The sequence below is a fragment of the Harpegnathos saltator genome, unplaced genomic scaffold (genome assembly GCF_003227715.2).
Source record: "Harpegnathos saltator strain DR-91 unplaced genomic scaffold, Hsal_v8.6 scaffold47, whole genome shotgun sequence".
Taxonomy (NCBI): Eukaryota; Metazoa; Arthropoda; class Insecta; order Hymenoptera; family Formicidae; genus Harpegnathos; species Harpegnathos saltator.
The window spans coordinates 1947410-1968550 of record NW_020230283.1 but is presented as its reverse complement, the minus strand read 5'-3'; the positions used below and the strand labels follow the sequence as shown (position 1 = coordinate 1968550).

The window sequence follows — 21141 nt, the reverse complement described above, 5'->3', positions numbered from 1 at the left end:
CTCCCGTCCCCCCTCACTTTCTCTCTCTCTCTCTCTCTCTCTCTCTCTCCGCGTCCTTTCTCCCTTTCGCACACCGCGCGCTACCGCCGTTATCTTATTCTCCTTCTTCGCCGAGATTACAAGTCTCGCGCTCGAAACTTCGACGGCCGCGTCTCCGCGATCAAATTTGCAAGTCCGCGGTTTACCCGCCCCGACGGCAGCACTATCGCGCTCTGCACTATCGTGCCCAAGGTGCTTCAGACGCGCGCTAACGGCAGTCGAATGACCCTGGCTGGCGGATGGCGCACGGAGGGTGGCGGGTGGCGAGGGTGAAAACCAAGTCCGAAACCAGTCCGTCGACGTTCTTCCGCTTTTGTTTTCCCTTCGGCATGAGACGCGGCTTCCCTCCTCCTTCCCCCCGCGATGTTTAACGATGGTTAACTGCGCGACGCGCACGGTATTTTCGGCATCAACCGGCCGTCTAGCAACGCAGCGCGCGCTCGTCTTCTATTCCCGATCCAAAGGCGGCGGCGCGCATCTGCTCGCCCGCGCGGAATACCTCCGACGCGGCGTTTACGTCTTTATCTTTCGAGTCGATTAGCCGCGTTATCCTGACCACGAGCAATTTCCCGGGGAATCCCCGGGGGTGGTTGTCCGAGCGGAAATCAGCCCTCCTTCCCCCCCCCCCTCTCTCTCTGTCTTTTCTTCTCCGTCGCTCTCGCTCTCGCGATACCGAAATCTCAATAGCCCGAGAGGAGCGGTGCAAGATATATTAGCTAACGTCAGTATTCTCCGCGAGATCGGCCGATCTTTCCCTTCGCGCTCCTCGATGGAGAAGGTGTCTCTCCCGGGGATCTCCGGCGCCTTTCTCGCGGATACATCGCTACGTCCCGTCCCGATCCGCCCCGCGTCTCCGGCGTCTTACTTCGGGCGGCAACAATCCGCCCAATATCGCGTCCGTGTACACGCCAGTCTTCTCGATATCGCGTGTATATGCGCATGTGTGTGTGTGTGTGTGTGTGTGTGTATTTATACGTGCGGTATTTGCACACGTGCGTGCAGCTCGTGGTAATGCATCGCGATCTTTAGCCGCGTCTGCCTAACGCCGGGATAAGCCGAGTCTCCCGCCCTCTCCTTCTCTCTCTCTCTCTCTCTCTCTCTCCCTCCCTGTCTCTCGCTCGCTCGCTCGCTCGCTCCCTCCCTCTCGGCGGGAGAACGAAGGAGGCGGAGTTCCGGAGCTCATCAAGGTAATGCAGCTGGGATTATCCCGTAACCGAGCGGGTTCCTGACGGAGGGGCAAGGAGCACTGACACGGCTCCGGGGAAAGAGCGAAGCGTCTCTCACGGTCCGGTATTAGTTGATCGTTTGATCAGAAGCCCGTTGAGATTTATAGCCACCCCTGACACGCTTTGTGTCCACTCGCCGGACAGGCAGCGTCAGACCTGACTGACTCGTTGAACCGTGACTCTCGCTCCGCCAATTTGTCGACAAGTCGCGCCGCGCGCGCGCACGGCGGCGACGACGACGACGACGACGACGTCCGACGAATATGTGGAAAAGCTCGCTCTCCCTGGCTGCCGCTGGCGCGATGTAAGAACGAACCGCACCAACGAACTTGGCCAAATCGATTCCTCGGTCCATGAGGAGCGAAATGACGAGTCGTCGCGTCTCGCGGCTTCTCCGTCGACGAGGAGATTTCTTTTCTGACAAATCGCCGACTTCGACGACGCGTCGGCCACCGAAGCCGCAGTTTGTCCACATTAACTGGAAAGCGCGGACGCCGCTGAGATACGCCGCCCGGCGAGAAAAATGGATGGCGCGTTTAATTAGGCAGCGGCGGTGCTTGACTCGCGAGTCACCGAGAATTACAGCCCGGAAACATTTGAGAGCAATGCCGGTGTGAAGTCAGCGCGCTTGCAGACGCTCGCGCGGGCGCTAATATATCTCCGCGGTTAACAGCTGTGTCGACGTCGCCGTCGCGACAGGCGCGGATAAATAAGTGCGTTTAACGGATTGATCGCGTACAGGGTGCTTTGGCGAGGCCGACCGGCCGGAGGGAGCGCGCGGTCGAATATAAACTCTCGGCGCGTTCCAGCCGAATGGCGCGCCGCGCCTTGCTCGTTTTGCGCACGGAATTTAACCCCCTTATCTCGCGATGTCCGCGCTCCCCCCGTCTCTCGCTCTCGCTCTCTCTCTCTCTCTATCTCTCTCTCTCTCTCTCTCTCTCTCTCTCTTTCCTTTGAGCGAGAAGGGGGGTAACGCAAATAAATGTTGCTCCCTCGGTGTAAGGCGCGCTAAGGACGTACTTTTAACGCTCGCGCGCGCGCCATATTTTTCCACGTTCTATTTATAAGATTTATCGCCGGCGCTATGAAAAGAGGAGGGGGGAAATCGAGAGAGAGAGAGAGAGAGAGAGAGAGAGGCTCGAAGGACGAGACAGAATGAAAGAAATCGCTTTCTAAATGCCAACGCAAGACGCGCCCTATTCTTATCTCGCCCGACGACAGTTTGATTAAAATGCTCGTTGCCTTTTTGTTGCAGGTAAGAATCGAAGAGGCGTTTTCTGTCGGCAACGGTGGCTCGTATCGCGCATTTAATCGGTGAGTCCCCGTGCTCGCGCGCGCGCGCGCGCAAGGAAGAGAGAGAGAGAGAGAGAGAGAGAGAGAGAATGAGGGAGTGAGAGAGGAAGAGAGTAGCAAGGAGAAATTCGAAATTAAAGCGACCGTCTCGCCTCACGTTTATCTCGCTCATTGCCGATCGCGCCAAGTCGGCCGCCGCCTCGGCGAGGCTGGCGCTCTTAATTACAGACTCGTCGATTACGTTTCGGGATGTCGATCGGGACGCGTCCGGCCTAAAAATTATCGTCCGGAAGCGCACGGAAGGCTGGGAAATCGGCCGGCGCTGATATCGCGTGACGGCGGCCGATACGGCGGCTGAAAAATGTCACCACGGGCCAGATATTTTTACATTTGAATTTGAGCCTTGCGTGAGAGAAGGAGACGGAACCGCCGCGCAAAGGGACGTCCCATCAAGGGCAATCGATGTCGCCGAGAGGTATCGACGGCCTGGGCCTCGGGAATGCATTCAAAGCGCCGGGGCGAGATCGTGACTCCGCCGCGGCGGAGCTTCCGGCAGACCCCTGATTTCGAATTCTTCCTTCCCCCCCCCCCCCTTTTCCAGAATCGCACGCTATCGATATCGCTGATGACGAATTCGAGACTTTGGAGCCGAACAAGAGCCGAAGAGAGAACACTCGCGGTAACTGATGCGCGAGTTTCCGCCGCGGTGCGGATTCCGCCACTTGGCGCGTCCTTTCGAGCGCGCGCTCTCTCTCTCTCTCTCTCTCTCTCTCTCTCTCTCTCTCTCTCTCTCTCTCTCCCCCGTCGTCCTGTCGCCGACGGTCAGCAATGTCCCGGCACGGAAATACAACGTCGATCAAATTCTTAATCCCGAAAATAGAGCCGCTTACACGCGCTCGCGCCCGCGCTGACGTAAGTAGCGCACCCGGAGGGCTGCAAGGGGTGTCCTCCCTCCTCTCGCGACTTTGTTTCAGCGTCCACTGGCGCTCAAGTGTTTCACACCGCCGCCGTCGTCGCCGTTGCCGTTGCTGCGCGTTTCGCGAATATAAATGTACGCCGATGTAAATACACGCATTATCGCGACCGTCGCGGGGTTCGCGCGATTCCGCATAGCGAGCGAGCGCATTTCCGAGCGGGAATAATTGCAAATAATCATCCGCGTCACGAAATGGAGATTTCCGCCGGTGTAACAACGCCGGCAGCCGAGAGCCCGCTAATGCTTTCGGCTGACATTAACGGCGGCAACAACATCGCGCGAAATAACATTAATAATCCCGCGCTCGTGGCGCTTCAAAAAACGCGCATGCCCCTCTCTCTCTCTCTCTCTCTCTCTCTCTCTCTCTCTCTCTCTCTCTCTCTCTCTTTCTCTCATTGTGTCGCGGCGAGAATCCCCTGTCTCCTCCCGTCAAAGAAAAAAAAAAAATAGATAAAAAGCAATTCCTCGAGCTCCCCCTCCTTCCCGAGTAAGAAAAGCACCGCGACGCAGCGACGAAACCGCGAGCGCACCCCCGGCGAGGCACGAAATTCGCGTCGGCCACGGCCGTAATATCCGAAACGTTAACTCGCGCACGTCGTCGGGGCCGGCGAATCCAGTGAATCCACCACCGCGAGAAAGAAGAGAGGGAGAGAGAAAGAGAGGGAGAGAGAGAGAGAGAGAGGAGGAGGAGTAGGAGGAGGCAGGGGGAGAGAGGGAGAGAAGCGGGCGGCGGGAATATCCATTTCGAGACATTTAACCCGACCGACTACGCCGCGCGATACGCCGACGAGGAGAACGAGAGCGACGCGCGCGGTGCGCGTCGCTTCTAAGATTACCAGGTAGTTTCATTATGCTTACGAAAAGTCGCACTGCCACGTCGCTTCCTCCGTGTATCGTTGCGACGTCCTCTTCTCCGTGCTCCCGCCTCCCCCTCAGGCCACCCTCCTCAACCTCAGGCCAGACTTGCCACCCGCGCACTCCTGTGTGCGTGCGAGTCTCTCCCTGTGTTCACGGCGTCCTCCTCGCTCCCTCCGTCCCTCGCTCCCTCTCTCTGTCCCTCTCTCTATCCTCTTTGTGTCGCGCGGCTCTTGAAGGTTCTCGAGAGCCTGGGACCATAGTCAACGTCAAAACCGGAGATGAGAGCACCCGGGGAAGAACCGAGACGAGATTTCCTCTTCGCCGTGAAGTTTTCTAGACGCTCGCGCGGCTGATGAGCGTGAAATAGAGTCGATGCGCGCGATGTAACGAACGCGTGACTTCGCTGTCGCGCGTCGCGCTTCCCTGCCTGTTTCCCTGCCTGCCTGCCTGCCTGCCTGCCTGCCTTGCCCGGATCGTTAGCGCGCCGAAGTACGCGGGGAATGGTGCGTCTGGCTATAACCGCGCTCTCGCTCCCCCGCGACGGAATCCGCCCTCTCTTTCTCTGTCTCTCGCCTTCTCTCTCTCTCTCCCTCCCTCCCTCCCTCTCTCTCTCTCTCTCAACTCGCATTATCGCGAGATGTTATTACAGACGTCACTAGAACCAATCCCACGTCGGAAGAATAATGACACCTCGCCGTGTTAATTCACGTGATTCACCTCGAAAGCATCCAACGCTCGATGGATGGAACGCTGCTCGCGCATTCGCAGCCGGGGGACAAAGACGGACACGGGCGTTTCGTCGTCGTCGTCGCGGCGGCGTCGACGACAACGTCCCGTGACTGCGCTATTTCGTAGCATTGCCGTTTTGCCGAAAGAACCGTAAATCCGAGTCTGATCCTCTTACGATCAACGTCATAAGAGGTGTGAAACGAGCAATATCTACTTCTTAAAGGTTTACACGGGTAGGGGGTGGATTCCTAGCTCTTCGCCGGCGAAGTATCCGTGCGAGAGAGTGGCAAGGTTTACGTAATGGATAAAGTTGCCGTCGAGCGCGGTCGTGCACCTCGCGAGCGCGAGACGCAAGTCGGAGTTTCGTGCGGGACAGTCAATTAATCGCCTATTAATTGCTCCTCGCTGCTAACACGTCTTTCATCTCTCAGTGTCTTATCGTCAGTGTAATCTTCAGGTCGGGCGGCAACGCAGCGTCCCGTCACGCTCCCTGGCCGCGTTTTATCGCGCTTCGCTCGCCTCTCCCCCGTCACGCGCGACCGATAAAGCTCTAATTATTGTTATCGTTACACAAGCCCCGTGAGACGGTCAATCGATTGTCAATTAACGGTCTCTCATTTTAACATCTAGGTTAAACGTGTATTATTGAAAACGCGGCCATACATCCCTCGCGAGAATTCCGCGCGGTCATCGCTGATGCAGAAATTCCCTCCCCTCCCCTCCCCTCCCCTCCCCCCCCCACCCGCGAGAGAGCATAAGCGCGGCGTTATCAAATTATTTTAATCCCGCCTGCGCGGTCGCGCGGGCGTTTTCTTCTGCGCGTGCACGCCGTAATAATCGCGAGAATAATCGACGCCCGCGGATTAATCGAGCATGCAGCGACGCGTCGCCGCGTCGGCGAGCGTATTACACGCGAACCAATCTAACGAGCGAGAGTCATTAGCGAGCTTCACGGAGCCGCGATACTTGGGGACACACACCTGCGTGTACATTTGCGCGGAGTTTCCCGGCGCGACACCTCTTCCTCCTCCACCTCCTGTCTTTAAGCAAACGCGACCGACGTCGCTAAACTCTCTCTCCGCCGTGTAGATGCGCGATCCCGCGACGCGGGTTCTATTAATCACACGTTTGCCAATCGCAATCGTTCGCCGCTACTTCCCCGGATATCCGGGCGCGATGGATCGCGCGAAATTTCGCCGACCGCCGGAAGAATACTCGATCTCTGTAATTTTGCAGCGTACCCTCCCGTGCCCTCCTCCGCGCCGCTCCACCGAGAGCCTTCGTTCGTCGAAATAACCGCGGAGCTTTTACCGACGCGAGCGAGTCGTAACATCGAGCGGCGCGATGACGGTAAATTCCCTTATTAATGCCATTAATCAGTCGCGCCGGTTGAAGCGGCCGCTGAAGGTAGAAAAATAAGGAGGGCGCGCGCGCCGAGGAAGGACGATGGGATCTCAGAAATTTATCGCGCCGGTGAATTCGCGTCCGAGTACGTTTTCTTTTTCCGAGTAGCGAGAGAGAGGGAGAGAGGGAGAGAGACCGCGCCGTATCGTGTCGCCGCAGTTCCTCGCCGATTTTTTTCACAGATCTCAGCCGGTTCTCTCATGGTCGAGCGAGGAGGAGCTTTGCCCGTCCCGTCGTTGCCGCCGAGGCGAGTCCGGGGCCTTCTGTCCTCGATAAAAATTCATTTCCTTCCTTTGATTTACTTCGTGCACCCCAACGGCCAACTTTCCTTCCCTCTCCCTCCCTCCCTCCCCCCCCTCGTTCCGGCGCCGATCCTCGCTTTCTTACCGTCTTCATGAAGTGAATGAGATAAATGCTCGGGAAGAGAGCGAAGCGTTCTTACGACCGGATATAAATTTTTGCGCAGAGGGATGCGCGGGAGTAAAATTCTGACGGCAGGCGATTCTCGCCGAGGCGACTCGGAGAGCGTGAAATCCCGACGTGGCGTTGCATCTTGCCAAGATTGCTTCGCGGTGCGGCGTTTCACGTGATTCGTGCGTCGCGCATCGGCGCGAATCTGCTTACGTTATCGGAGAAATAATGGACGCTTAAGGAGCGCTCGAGAAATGATCGGAAGAACATCACGCCCGAGTGCTCGCAAGCTGCTCGCGCACCTCGGTAAGAGACTCGTCGAGGACTAAGTTCGAGGACGATGAGGTCGACGGGAGGAGACGTCGCGAGTGATAACGGTTAAAAGACGGAAAGGCCGGCCCGATACCGAACGCGCGCGTATCACTCTTCCAAAGACAAGGGGGGTGGATTTTCTGTCCACTTTGGGGAGGATCCGCCGTGTAAAACGCGACGGGATTCGAGATCCTTCGAGATCGCGACCTCGCGGCGAGCGAGCCATCGTTTTCTCCTTTTCACCGCGCCGGACTATTCGTTTCTATTTAGCTCGTATCTGCCGGGATCGCGCGGCGCTCGCACGCCGCATCGCTATTTCGCGAGTTGCTAAGTTCACGCCGGGGGCGATCGTATCGGCGAGCGCGCGGCGAAAAAGGCGGCCACGTAAAACACTGTCGATATCGATTAAGGCTTATCTCTCGAGACTGCGAGACTCTCTACGGCGGACGAGCTCTCTTCTCGGTGATGTGTAGCTGCCTAGGAGGATCTTGAGGGCCGCTGATGGCGCAGTAGCTCGTTTTCGTGCGCCCTATTAATTACGAGGCAACGGCTCGCGTGATTCGAGCTATTTGCCCATCCACCCTTGGCTTTCTTGGTTCGACCCGCTTGCGTTTCCTCTCTTCTCCCCCCCCCCCCCCGCCGCTCTTTTCTCTCTCTCTCTCTCTCTCTCTTCTTCCATATTCTCTCTTCCGACCTGGAAGAACTCTTCGAGGGGAGATCGGTAGCAACGAGTGCGAAGTGAATGAGCGTCGAGCGCTGGGAAGATTGAAACGAGAGAGAGAGAGAGAGAAAGAGGCCTAGACGAACGGTGGAGAGAGACACGGGGGAGGGCGGGGGAGAAGCTTCCTCACGCCCTTCGAGCACGTCGGAGCGTCGAGCGTCTAATATTTTAGAAAAGTTTCGAGCTGTTCGTTCGGCCGGGTCGCGCGGAGCAGAAGGTGAGGAAGGAGACGGAGGACAGGTCGGGAGAGAGAATATCGAGGAGCGGTCTCGAGCGGTAGACAGGCGAGCCGGGTCGTTCGGGATGAGCCATATTGGCGGGGAGATAAGTATCGAGCTCGGGGATCGCGACCAAAAATCCCGGCGACGTCATGCGGGAAAGGGCGAACTAGGTCGTGGAAGAGTTTCCACTGCGGTCGAACGGTCCAATCGAACGCCCCCACCGCCGCACCTCCTCCGCACCCCCTCTCTTCCCCGTTCCCTCCCCCCTCTCTCTCTCTCTCTCTCTCTCTCTCTCTTTCGATTCTCTCTTTCTTCCGCGCGTGCATCATGCATGCGGGCCTCGGAAACTCGACTGCTGTCCGACGACGAAAATACGCTGCCCTTGTACTGTCACCGAAACAAATACCGATTGCGAGAGGCGGGTTAAAAGGGATCGGCGCTCTTTTTCTTCGGTATCGGAGCTTTCCAGGGGTACGCTCCCCCGCGAACGGGTTAACGCTGCTCTTTTATTCGTCGTAATCGAGCCGCCGTGACTCCCGGATAAGGGCGAGAGGAACTTTCAACGCTTGAGATCGGGACACAATTTCGGGCAACGCAAAAAGTGAATCTCTCGCGGTGCTCCAATTAACGATATCTCGCCGGGGATATCGGGGGTGGGATAACAAAGCGGGAGAGCACTCCACGAATTATTGGCGGGGAGCGCGCGAATAATTGAAAAAAGAAAAAAAAGAAACGTCGACAAACGTTAGAAAGGCGTGTTCTCCGATCTCCGTCGGAAATTCTTTCGACACGACGTTTTTCTTCTCTCTCTCTCTCTCTCTCTCTCTCTCTCTCTCTCTCTCTCTCTCTCTCTCTCTCTCTCTCTCTCTCTCTCTCTCTCTCTCTCTCTTTTTTTCATTTTAATGCTCCGCGTCGCTTCGGTATCGGTTCCATTATTACGGTCTGCATCGCGCGCTCGGCGGAAGTATTACATTAACGAAATATTTATTGTAATATTTGATAAACACAGAGAAAATCGTTAATTCAATATTCTACACAGAGCATGTCAATTTAGTCGCGTGCGTGTGTGCTAAAATTCAGATCCATCGCAGCAATATCAGTATTTTATTTAAATTTCCGCTCGCGGAAAATATCCGCGCGCACGATACGTCACATTCAAATTAATTAACACGTCACCGGTTCGACCGGTGTCGGTTTTTCGCTGCTCGCGCGGACGGCGCAGACGGCGAGGAGGGAGGGGGGGGCGCATCAGGAACGTTTCACTTAGCGTTAGGGATCCACGCGATGCCTAACGGCTCGATCGCATTAACGTCTCGTCGATCTGCTCGCCCGGTAGAATATACGTTGACCGAAGGGAACCCCCGGAGGAAAGGGCGGACCCTTCCGTGTGGCGCGATAACTCAGTTACGTGCCAATATCATGATTACATGTCATCCTTGGCAGTCGACAGCCCCCAGAGTAATGATTATTGTGGGATCGTCGAAGCGGTTACGGGATCACATTGACCGGTCGAAATCTCGAGGCCAGTGAATAATCCGTCATTCGCCCACCACTAACCGTTTCCGCGGTAACGCTCCGTTATTACACCATAAATACGCAACCGCAAGGTAACGTAATGGAACGTGCCGAAACGAGCCGAAGCGCGGAATTGAAGATCGCCCAGGTGGGCGCGCCTCGTCGTCTGGGTTTTAAATCGACACGTTAATCTGTTCCTGTTTTTTCTTTTTTCTTTTTTCTCTTTTTTTTTTTGTTTTCAATATATCGAGAGCTTTGCTGCAGGAACGCGGCGCTCGAGCGCGAGCGGCGACGATGTGTGCGCAGTGTTTGAAAATTTCGCGCTGGCGCATATAGACGACGGACGATTTTTTTGTCCCGTTTTTCACGCTGACATTCCGCCGAAATTGATAATGCCTCGGAACGTAAGTTACATCGCGTTGAAAATGAACAACGCGTTTCTCTAAATTACAGCCGGATGGGTGCGGCGGGCGCGCGGGGAAAGAGAGCGCAAAAAGGAATTAATTTTACGGGTTAACAATGATTGACGTCGAAACCATTGGCTTTTAATACGCGCGCGCGGCGCACATGTGGCGGTGCAAACAAAATGTCGAGTTATGTCGGGAAAAAAAAAAAAAAGAAGAAAGAGAAAAAAGAAAAGGAAGAAAAGGGGAAAACGGGAGGAAAAAGAAGGAAAAGCCGGTCCGCCGATAAAAGCCGCGGAATAAAGCCGCGGATTGAGACAGCGCAAATTTATTTACTAGCGCGAGAGGGAGTCGATAAATTCCCAGGTTATCTTCAGTGTTATTTCCCAACATGGAGACGTCTCTACGCAGCCGGCGCAAGGATATTGCCAACCATTGTAGTCGCGTCTGTCGTACGACAGAAGGAAACACGCGCCAATGCGGTTTTCCCGCCAAGTTCATTCAGCGTCTCGCTTTGGATGCAAGCCAAATGCACGCGAGCAAGCGGAGGCCCGCCTTCCCCTTCACCTTGTCTCTCGCAAGCGCCATCATCCGAGAATTGGGAATGCCGCCGCTCCCGTTGGCGTTATCGGTATCCCTCGTACCGTGCTACGAGCGACAGACAAACAAACTAAATTTCTTATCTCCCCACGGCGATAACGAAGGGAAAGAGAGAGAGAGAGAGAGAGAGAGAGAGAGAGGGTACGTGAGCGCGAGAGAGGGACGAGGAAGAGCGAGGGGAGGCAGACGAAAAAAACGTCATATCGATATCAGTACCACATACTCCCGCGAAAGCTTGACCCGAGTTCCGAAACGGTCCGAACGGTCGCTTATCCCGCGCGATAACCAGAACCATTGGACCTTATCCGAGACGCTTCGACGGCGTATTCCGAAGCGGCGGTATTTCCCAAAAAATGGCGATTCTTACGGCAGGTCCTCTTTCCCTTTCTTCCGAAACGGCGGCGACGGTCATTGCGAGACTTGCCGCGAAGATGGAGAGAAAGAGAGCGAGCGAAGTCTATAGTACTGATGGCCGGCTAAGTCACGTTGCGGCTCAATGAAATCTTTCTGGGTTAGGTTAGTCCCTTCCTTCCGCGTTAAGCGTAGGATACGTTCACACCGAAACGTTAGACGAGCGAGAGGGAAGACCCTGGCCTCCAGCCAGCCAGCCAGCCAGCCAGCCAGCCAGCCAAGCCAGGCAGGCAAGCAGGCAGGTAGGCAGGTAGCCGAGGAGGCACTTGGCTTCGGGATCCGACGGGAGTAGTAGTGGTCAATATTGGTCGAACAGGCTCTCTCCCGTTCACCAGCGAGGGCTGCAACTACTTGGACCAGCGGGTTATCGCTGTAGCGCTATCTCGGCAGCTGTCGATAGAATATCGAGCGGGCCGGACCCGGTCTCTTGCACCCTCGTTATACTCCCGATGTCTCGTTGTCGAATTTTTAAACGATGCGACAGCTCTCCTCCGCCGCCGCCGCGCCGCCATCTCGGCCGACAGATTACTCGCGCTATTTTTAACCCCCGCGACTCGGCGAGCAAGACCCATTGATCGCGCGTGGCTGGTTCATGCGGTTGATACGCGACGCGAATTCCATCAGAACGCGCGCGGTCGAGCGGAGAGACTCACGTCTCTCGGCGAGCGAGATATCACGAGCGACCTATCGTTCCCGCGAAATCTCGTCGCCAGTTCGGCGGCAGCTTGCGGACGACGTGTAACAAGTAGCCGCGAAACTCTCGCGAGCAACATCCGGCGACTCGCGCGAGCCTCTCCACTTCTGTGCGCTGGCCACCCTCGCTGCCATCCCGCCGTCAAGCGAGCGTGGCTTGGCGCAGGCAGTCAGGCAGTCAGCCTCTCTCTTCCTCTTCCTCTCCCCTCTCTCTCTCTCTCTCTCTTTCTCTCTCTCTCTCTCTCTCTCTGTCTCTGTCTCTCTCTCTCTCTCTCTCCCTTCTGGCATTAAGTATTCCCGTTGGGTCGGCGTGGCGAGAAGGTTTGTGGGCAGGGGTGGGAGGGAGGGAGGGCGCGGGAGGAGAAGCTACGAACGGCTCGGAGCAGTGTGGCGCGTCGGTCGATGCTGGGGTGTGCTGCTGCTGGTGAAGGAAGGAAGGAAGCGAGCGAGAAGGAGAGCCCGTGTTCTCCTCTCTCGCTCTCGCCCTCGCGTTCACGTTTTCTCTGTCTGCCCGTGTCTGCCTGTCTCGCTCCCTCGCTCCCTCGCGCGCGCGCTCTCTCTCTCTTTCTCTCTCTCCCTCTCGCTCTCGTTCTCGCTCTTTCTCTCTCTCTCTCTCTCTCTCTCTCTCCGTCTCTCTCACACGCAACCCCTTGCTCTTGCTCTTCCACCCTTCTCTCTAGATCGCTCGCTCTCCCTTCGTCTTCCTCTGGAAACGCACCCCCCTCGAGCGACGGTAGCGCCCCCGGGGGCGCCTGCGCGCCTCGGAGGGGTAGCTCTCGCTTGAGGGCGGAGGACGTGAAAGAGCGGGATGAAGGGGCCCCTTCCCGGAATATTCACTCGCCCCTCTATCCGACACCCCACTCCGCCGCCACCCGCGCGTCACCTCTTCACCTCCCCTCGCTACGGCTTCACTGCCCGGGCCTCCACGATCGCCCCATTCTGTTCTCGGCATCACAGCGTGCAGCATTGAACCTAACAACGTACGGCGACGAAGAGCGCGACGACGACCACCTGCCTGTGTGTTCTCGCGAGTCGACCTGTCCTGTTTCTCTCTCTCTCTCCCTTTCTCTCTCTCTCTCTTTTTCTCTCTTTTTCTCTCTCTCCCTCTCTCTTTTTTCTCTATCTCTCTCTGTCTCTCTTTCTCTGTCTGTCCCGGAGTGTTCTTCGTCCGTCTCGTTGGCATCCTCCCCGCGTCGTGCGGTACCAGCGGAGGATAAACGACGACGAATCGTCCGACACGACGTGACCGGTTCCACACATTTGGAGAGATCAGACGAGGGAGCGCGCGCCGAGCCGAGCCGAGCCGAGCCGAGCCGAGAGAGAGAGAGAGAGAGACAGAGAGGAATATAGCCGGCGCCGCGGAGGGAGAGAAGACGCGCGAACCGCTGATACCGTCGTCACGTTCGTCGTGCGTTATCCGTCGTCCGTCGTCGTCGTCGTCGACGACGTCATCGAGCGCCCGATCGACCGATCGTTTCCCCCTCCCCCCAGTGTCTTGCCCACACGTCGCGGAAAGTGTACGTCCGGTGAGCAACGGCGCGAGCAACGACCGTGTCACGTCTGCAGATCGTAGTACCTGTAACCCCCGGGAGAGACTGTGAGAGAGACGTATATTGTGTGCGAGGCGTCGAGGGCAACCTGCTCGAGACAGACTGACCAGGATCAGTGGTTTGTCGGTCCGATCGACAGCGCAGAGGAGTATCGTGGAAAGCGCGCTCGGTAGGGTACAAGCGCGAGCCCCCCCGAGCTTCGCGCAGTGAACTCTCTCTCGCCGCGACGAGACCGACGGAAGTGTGAAAATTCTCGGCCGTGTCGCACGATCGACCAGCGCACGCACGGACGGACGGACAGACGTGCACACGAGCACGACGACCACGAGCACGACCTCGACAACAGGTACACGCGCGTGTGTCCTCGACGGAGGCGCCAAAGTCTCGGCGCTCCGGACCGGTCGATCGGATCGATCGATCGAGTCCCAGTCGAATCTCCGGGCCTGCTCCTCTGCCGCGGAGGAAGAGCGACGCGCCGATCGCACGGCACTCGGTACTCCACGGTGGTACTGAGTGACCTGCAGCTTCTCTCTCTCATCCAGTGGTCATCGCAAGGTATACACGACGGCGGTCACCACGTACATCACGCCGCTCATCACCCCCGAGAAGGTACGCTGTCGCAACCCTTTACTTCGCGAGCTCTCTCGCCAACTCTGACCGCGGACCAGTTCCCTCCCGCCCTCTCTCGCTCTCTCTCTCTCTCTCTATCTCTCTCTCTTCCTCTTTCTCTCTCTCTCGCTCTCTCTCTCTCTCTCTCATTCTCTCCCCTGATTCGAGTCTCTCGAAGGGTGGTTCGTGAGCTTGCGAATGTCGCGCGTGTGTCGGCTTCCACACGTACGCACCGGCTGGCGTAACTATCTCTCTCTCTCTCTCTCTCTCTCTCTCCCTCCCCCCCTCTCTCTCTCTCTCTGTACGTGTGTGCGTAAGCGTGTGCGTGCGGGGGTGTACGTGTGCGTGTGCGTATGTGTGCGTTGGCTGGGGGCATGTGTGTGGGTGGAGCTTGATCGTGGACGTCATCCGTCGGACAGAGGCGGACCAACCAACCGGGGTGTCGGATATTTTCTCCCTCTCTGTCTCTCTCTCTCTCTCTGTCTCCCCCCTGCCACCCCCTGCCACTGTGGCACCCGTCCTCCCCCGCCAGACCACCTCTCGCTCCGTCTCTCCCGATTCCTCTCGCCCGTGCACTCCTCTCGCAACAATGTGCAGTGACCGAAATGTTTCACGGAGATGACGGCGGACAACTTCGCCTTCTCCCCGACGAGTCGCTTCAGCCGCGAGGACCGCGCCGTTGTTCTCGAAATCTTCCTCGACTTTCTCGACCCGCTCCGAACGAGCCGATGCTCGTGGCTCTCTTCTCGCGGCCGCTCCGAGAGACGAACTTGGGATTACACTCGCCGGCGACGTCGGATTGACGGACGGACGGACGGACGGACGGACGGCGGTTTCTCGTCTCGTCAGCCTATCGAACTATCGAACGTTCCTCGAAAAATCAAACGCGTGAGACACTCGTCGCGCGATGATCGTCCATCGTCGCTGATCGATGCGAGCGCGTTTGATTAGCACCCACACGTCTTCAGCGGGCGTGCCGAGCGATCCGCTGCATGTAATCACCGCGAGAGCGAGGCGAGCGGATATATGCGCGCGTTCGCATCGGCCGTCGAATCTGTGTGCGTTTTACTCGACCGAGCGAGATTAATTAATGTCACGGGGACTTTTGTGTCGGTCGAGCCCGTCAAATTTAATGGGTTATTTGCAAATGCGTCACACAGTTACGTCGCGCACGGCTGTGTCGCTGCCGCGCGTTTTTTTTTCTTTTTTTTTTTTTTTTCGAGAAACAGCAACGGCAGATCTATCGGTCGTACTTCATTTGCTCTCTCTCTCTCTCCCTCCCTCTCTCTCTCTCTCTCTCTCTCTCTCTCTCTCTCTCGTGGATTATCCGCGTACGTTTTCTCTTTATCTACAATTTCGTGATTTCTCTTCGACAAAAATACGAATGATCGTGTCGGTGGAATCGGCTTTCTACATTAAAGGAACTTTTCGATTGACAGTTTGGAAAATTATACCCCCCCCCCTCCCCCCGCAAAAAACAATTCACGAGAGGTAGGCTGTATATTAGACAATAAGGAGAATGAGCTTAAGGGTTAAGGGTAGTGCCTCGAGAACAATGCAAGGTAGGGTGTGACACTGCGAGATAAGAGAGATAAGTGGCATTTCGCGCGATATCCCAGAAGGATCGGTTGATTTCCTAAATAAGCACCGTCCAGTAATGAAGACGAAATTTCCGAGGGCATTAAGGCTCCTCCTCACGTCCTCGCGCTCGCGCTTTTAATAATCTCACCGCGCGTCGGGGTGCGTCAAATCGCATGAAAGAAATATTAATGGAATTAATAAGTTGAGTGGTCCGATGCGGATGACGGTGAGCAGGAAGAAAGAGAGAGAGGGGGGAAGGGGGGAGTAAGCAGGAGCCATTTCCCTCCTGCGCGCGCGAGAGAGCGCTCCGGTTTCTTATTAAGGACTCTCTCCATCCTCCCATACAAACTTATTATCTTAAGTCCTTCGCTTCTCGAGGCGGAACGATAACGAGATCGTTACTTTCGAAGCGCCTTGTGGCAGCCGTCCAGCAGGACTCGCCTCTCTTGCTCTCCTTTTCTCTCTTCCTTCCGTTTTCCCTCCCCCTCGCCGCTCCTTCTCCCTCTCGCTCTCTCTCTCTCTCTCTCTCTCTCTCTCTCTCTCTCTCTCTCTCTCTCTCTCTCTCTTTCGATCTCGATTGCGATTCGCGGTTCTTCCGCCGTTTCTATTTTCGAAGCGTCGCTTTATGATCAGCTGATGTCGATCGCGCGCCGTCCGAGATATTCGCACAAGTATCTTCGTCGCTTCCCGATTACTTTCGCCATTTCAATTCCTCCGTCTCTTTCTCTCGTTTTATTCCTTCGCTCTGCCTCCTCGTAATCATCGGGAGCTCCCGTTCACGCGACGAATCGTCGCTTCTCGTTAGAGTCTTACGAGTCTCCGCCGCTCCCTTCGTACGAACGGGAGAGCTCTAACGCGGCCGATTGTCACCGCAGGCGCGCAATGATCGCGTCGGATTTTAAATTAAAAACTCGCTTCTTTGGCAAAATAATAAAACTTGCACGGAAATTAAAAACTTTCAAGTTACAAACTCTTTGATTCGCTCTTCGGCGTGCACAGGCGAGCGAACGCGCGATTACTTTTAGTTTATTAACTCCGCTTCTTTAATTCATCAGCTGGCAGTTACGCCTTACCACGCTGTTTTTTCTCTTTCCTGTTCCGGCGTAAGGGCAAGTAGAAAGAGAGAGAGAGGGAGAGAGAGAGAGAGAGAGAGAAAGAGAGAGGGAGAGAGTGCCAACGAATTGTTAACGTTAATTTCATTCGCTACGCCGTCTCTCGAGCTATATATTCCACGAGGACGCACAATTACAGCAATACGCGATAAACTCCCTGACACTCGCTCCTTCTCCTGTTTGATTAGAGGCCGTGGCATTTAAATGGAGTTCTTAAAACTCGCCGTCGCGTAGACGGAAATTGCGGCAACGCATTGTCACGCGAGATAATCGTCGCACGAACGATCCATCCGACCGGAGTTACACCCTTATCTCCACCGCTTTCGCACCCTCGCCCCCCCTCTCTCTCTCTCTCCCCCCCCCTCCTCGCCCCTCCGTACGGCCCCTTTCCGTTGACCCATATATCGCGACGCGTTGTAAAATTCACCGTTATCTGAAATACAATCTCCGTCTGAGAACGGTGCGCGCGGCTTTACAGTCCAGTCTCTAAGCGCGACGTCCTAATATCTTTTTAATATCGCGAACGTGCATCTGCGGTGGCACGAGCCTGGCGAATAACAAAAGCAAATATTCCCCGCGACCGGCCCCAATTATCGATCTTCTCGAAACACCACGCCGCGACTACGTCGCTCTACACCCGTCCCCGGCGCGCCCGGGCCGCGCTGTCGCGCGCGGCCAAACGAAAATCGATATTTTCGTTCGACGAAAGCGACGACGGAAATTTCCTGTTTTTCCTCAAAATAGACGGCGAAAATCGTTAGCGCGACCGAACGCGCGCGCGACGCTCGCAGCCGACACGGCTCTTCTCTGTCGCCTTTTTAGAATATCGATCGTTCCGTCGCCGTGCTCTCACGCGTGTTCTCCAAAAGGCGACCCCCCCCCTCCCTCCCTCTCCCTTCCTCTCACCGCTTCGCCGTCACGTGTGTTCCACAAACGGCGGCGACGGTAATTCCGAGCGGGAGGCAAAAATGAGCGCGTCGCTCGGTATTAAATTAGTGTGACATGAGACTAAATTGTACATCGCTCGCGAGCTTCGACGAGCGAGAAGGATGAGTGCGAACGACTGACAGACACATATGGGACGCGTCTCTCCGTTCTCTCTTGGCTCCTTTTCCCGCATGCGGCGCGTCTCGCGCGCGGAGGAGATTCCCGAGATCGCCGGATTTAAAGCGGCGAGCGCGCAATTACGCGCTCCTCCTTCAAGCTTGACGCGTCCTTGACGACGGGCGGGATCGCTCCTCGCTCCGAGTTCTCCGGGCGGACGCGCCCTTCGGGGACAGGACTCGATTGTTCTCCTGTTCTTTCTCCGCGAACGACGGCGACGACGACGCGCGGGGTATAAAGCAAAATGCCAAACTTTCCGGATTGACGACCATGACGGCGTATCGCGTCCGGTGTCTCCGGAGCCGCTCGTCGGGGGAAACGAGCCCGGCTTGTTGGCTTCGCGAATGGCAAAGGGAGTAAAGCGGATTTGCCGGTCGCTTCGGCTGCGGTCGCTCGGAAAAGAATGAAGCGCCGGGCGAGAGGAGGAAACGAGGACAATTAAGAACGACGGCCGAGAGACCGGGAGAGAGACGTTTCGGAGAGACCGCAGAGAGGAGCGAATACACGTTATCGCGATATGAGACGATCGCCGAAATGGAGGCTGGATAAATGATCGCGGGAAGCAATCGCGCACGTTTCCGCCGCGGTCTCGCGTGTTTCCGCGGGGAATCGCGGATATTCGCGGATGACGAGACGCGCCCGGCGACTTTCCTCGCGGAACAGGCGCGGAGGGTGACGTGCGAGAGAGAGAGAGAGAGAGAGAGAGAGAGAGAGAGAGGGAGGAGGGATGGGAGGGTGGAGAAAAAGGGAGCGCGGAGCGGGAAACTGCGGGTGCGCATCGTCAATGGAGAAAAAATTAGGTGGTGGCGATGCCGCGAGAGATACGACTGTTTACACCGAAACGCTTTTAAATCCGGGATCCGGCGGAACAAGCGGCCAGCCCTCGCAATTCTCAGGATTTTGCCATACAAATGGATGGCGGCGCGGCGGCAGCCCTCTCGCGCCGCCGCGCCGACAAACGGCCGAGATGTAAAAGTAGGTGACCAGTCGATCCACTCGCGAACCGACCGGACCACTTTCATCCCGGTGCATAGCCCGGGAGCTGCCAAGCCTCCGAATACCTCGCGCTCGCAAATAACGCCCGAGCCTCGGCTATCTGCGCGTAAATAAGGGAGGAGCGTGGGGGGAGGGGGGGTGGCTGGAAAGGAGGAGATACGACGGCGGCGTCGCTCGCTTAGCCAGACTCGGTTTTAACGGCGCGCGTTCAATTGGAGATTCTCAAAGGCGCGCGCGATCGGCGCGAACTTTGGAAAATACATTCCCCCCGGCAATTTGTTCGCGCACGCACCCTCTGTGTATAACTGTTATTTACGCTCTTCATATTCCGATGAAGTATCTCCATAAACTCGCGCGTGATTGAAATTCCGGCTCAACTCATTCGGAAGCGGCGATTTTACCGTCGTCGCGGCACAGATATCCGTTGTTGCCGCGCTCGGACACGTCCCCGCGTCCGCCCGATTAATAACGCGACGCAAAACAAGCCGACCGTCGACGATGTCGGCGATACCTTTTAACGTTATTAACTACACATTCGGCAATTGCATCTCTCGTCGAGAATTAAGGCCGGAGGAAAAGAGAGCAGAAGGAGGAGAAGGGAGAAAGAGAGAGAACGGGCGAAAGAGAGAAGCACAGAGAGAGAGAGAGAGAGAGAGAGAGAGATTCGACTCGCCGCGAATTACGCGATAAATAATGGAATTAACAACGCCATGCTGGAAGGGGATAGCTGGCGGCGCGCATTCTGCGGTTACGCGAATCTCGCAGTAATTATTAACAATGTAGTCCGGAAGTGGTCTGGACCGGAGAGAGTCGAGCGGTTTGCGCAGAGAGGTAGAAGTCGAACAATAACGACAGTGGATTACTTTATCGCCACTCTGTATACGCGCGCGTATGCTCGCGTGTATGCGCGGCTGTATTTGCGCGCAACTGCTCGCGCTGCTCGTGCTGCTCGTTTTGCGTTCGCGCGCAAACTGCAACCGCGTTTCTTTCTCTTGATCGTTGTTTATCACTCCATCTCCCTCTCTCTCTCTCTCTCTCTCTCTCTCTCTCTCTCTCTCCCTCCCTCCCCCTCTCTTCCTTTTTCTCGCCCTTTTATCCGATTCTCTCCGATTTTTTGCGATCGTTTCGCTGATTGCACTCGAGCGTGTATCGGCGATACGATTCCGCTCGCGGACGCCTTCGATATTTAAAGCTCGTAAACACGTTGGCGTTATTAAATAAGCGGAAGCGCGGTGCGCCGGTGAACCCGAAATTCTCCTCGAGCGATCTCGCGCGCGTCGACCTTCGCTCGGTGACTTTGTCGTCTCGGCGATTGTCGCCGCAATTTGCTGCCGCGCGTTAAACGTGCTAAGAAGAAGAAGTGTGTGACTTTCAACCGGTGAATCTCGCGCCGCTGCGTTCTTCGCTCGCAATGTTCTCCGCATCGCAATATTAACATTAGACGTCGTTTCAGAGTATTCAAGTCCCCTTTGCGACATTGCACACCTTGTCAAGATATATAATTTCTCCGCCGCGACTCGTGTCACTCATGGCGAGCGTCAAAGGACTCTCGCGTCGCGAGATTGAGACGGGCAATCGGTATCGCGAGAGACAGGCAACGGTGAGAGACGGTGTACGTTTATTCCTCAAAGATGGAACACTCACGTTCGAGAAAATGGTGTGTCGGCCGCGCGCGCTGAATTCTCCGGGGGAGAGCCCCTCGAGATCCTCGACGAAGGCCGCGACGAGAGGCGGTGAGATTCGGCAAGTTGCTCGACGGAGTGCGTAGACGACCGCGGGGCGACGTGCACTTGTGCGCATTTTTCAGAGATTTTCACTTTGAGGGTAGCAGCGCGCGACGCACGCACGCGCGCACCCACCCTCCCTCGCCCCGTCGTCTCAAATCGATCCGCACGCACGCACGTCATCGCATATCGTCGGCCGCGAATCCAGTTCCGAATTTTGCTCTCTCCCGGCTGTATCTTACACGGCGGGTGCGCGGAAATGCCTCAAAGGATTCGCCGCCGGCGCGTGCTGGCTTCATCCGAGAACGAACAACCGCACGCGCGCACGCGCGCGCGCGCGCGCGCTCAACGCCACTGGGATTTCTTCCGAAGCCGCGGAAAATTAACACGACGCAGTCAGGAGGCAAGATAAATTGAAGGGACTACGGAATAATTGAACTGCCTTACGCCCTACTGAATCACCCGCAAAGATTGCAGAGCTGAGTTATTGTTATGGCTCGGCACTCAAAATATCGATCTCGCTCGCGTCCCTCTTCTCCCCCCTTCTCTCCCCCCCTCTCTCTCTCTCTCTCTCTCTCTCTCTCTGCGTCTCGCAGACAGACGGCATCGTGTGCATCAGGAGCAGGTAGCCATCGAGTTACATAGAGTCGAG

The 21141-nt window shown here is 56.4% G+C and overlaps 1 protein-coding gene across 3 annotated transcripts in view; it reads left to right on the top strand.

Annotated features, from left to right (window-relative positions):
* Positions 1 to 21141, top strand: part of Rbp6 (RNA-binding protein 6) — a 282622-nt gene that overhangs the window by 50930 nt on the left and 210551 nt on the right. Inside the window, exon 1 of one of the 3 annotated variants that reach the window (XM_011147257.3) lies at positions 12728 to 13972. The exons of the other annotated variants lie outside the window; for them this stretch is intronic. The gene's annotated coding sequence lies outside the window, so the exon portion shown is untranslated. Of the gene's footprint in view, positions 1 to 12727; positions 13973 to 21141 lie in introns of those variants that run through there. 3 annotated transcript variants of the gene reach the window in all.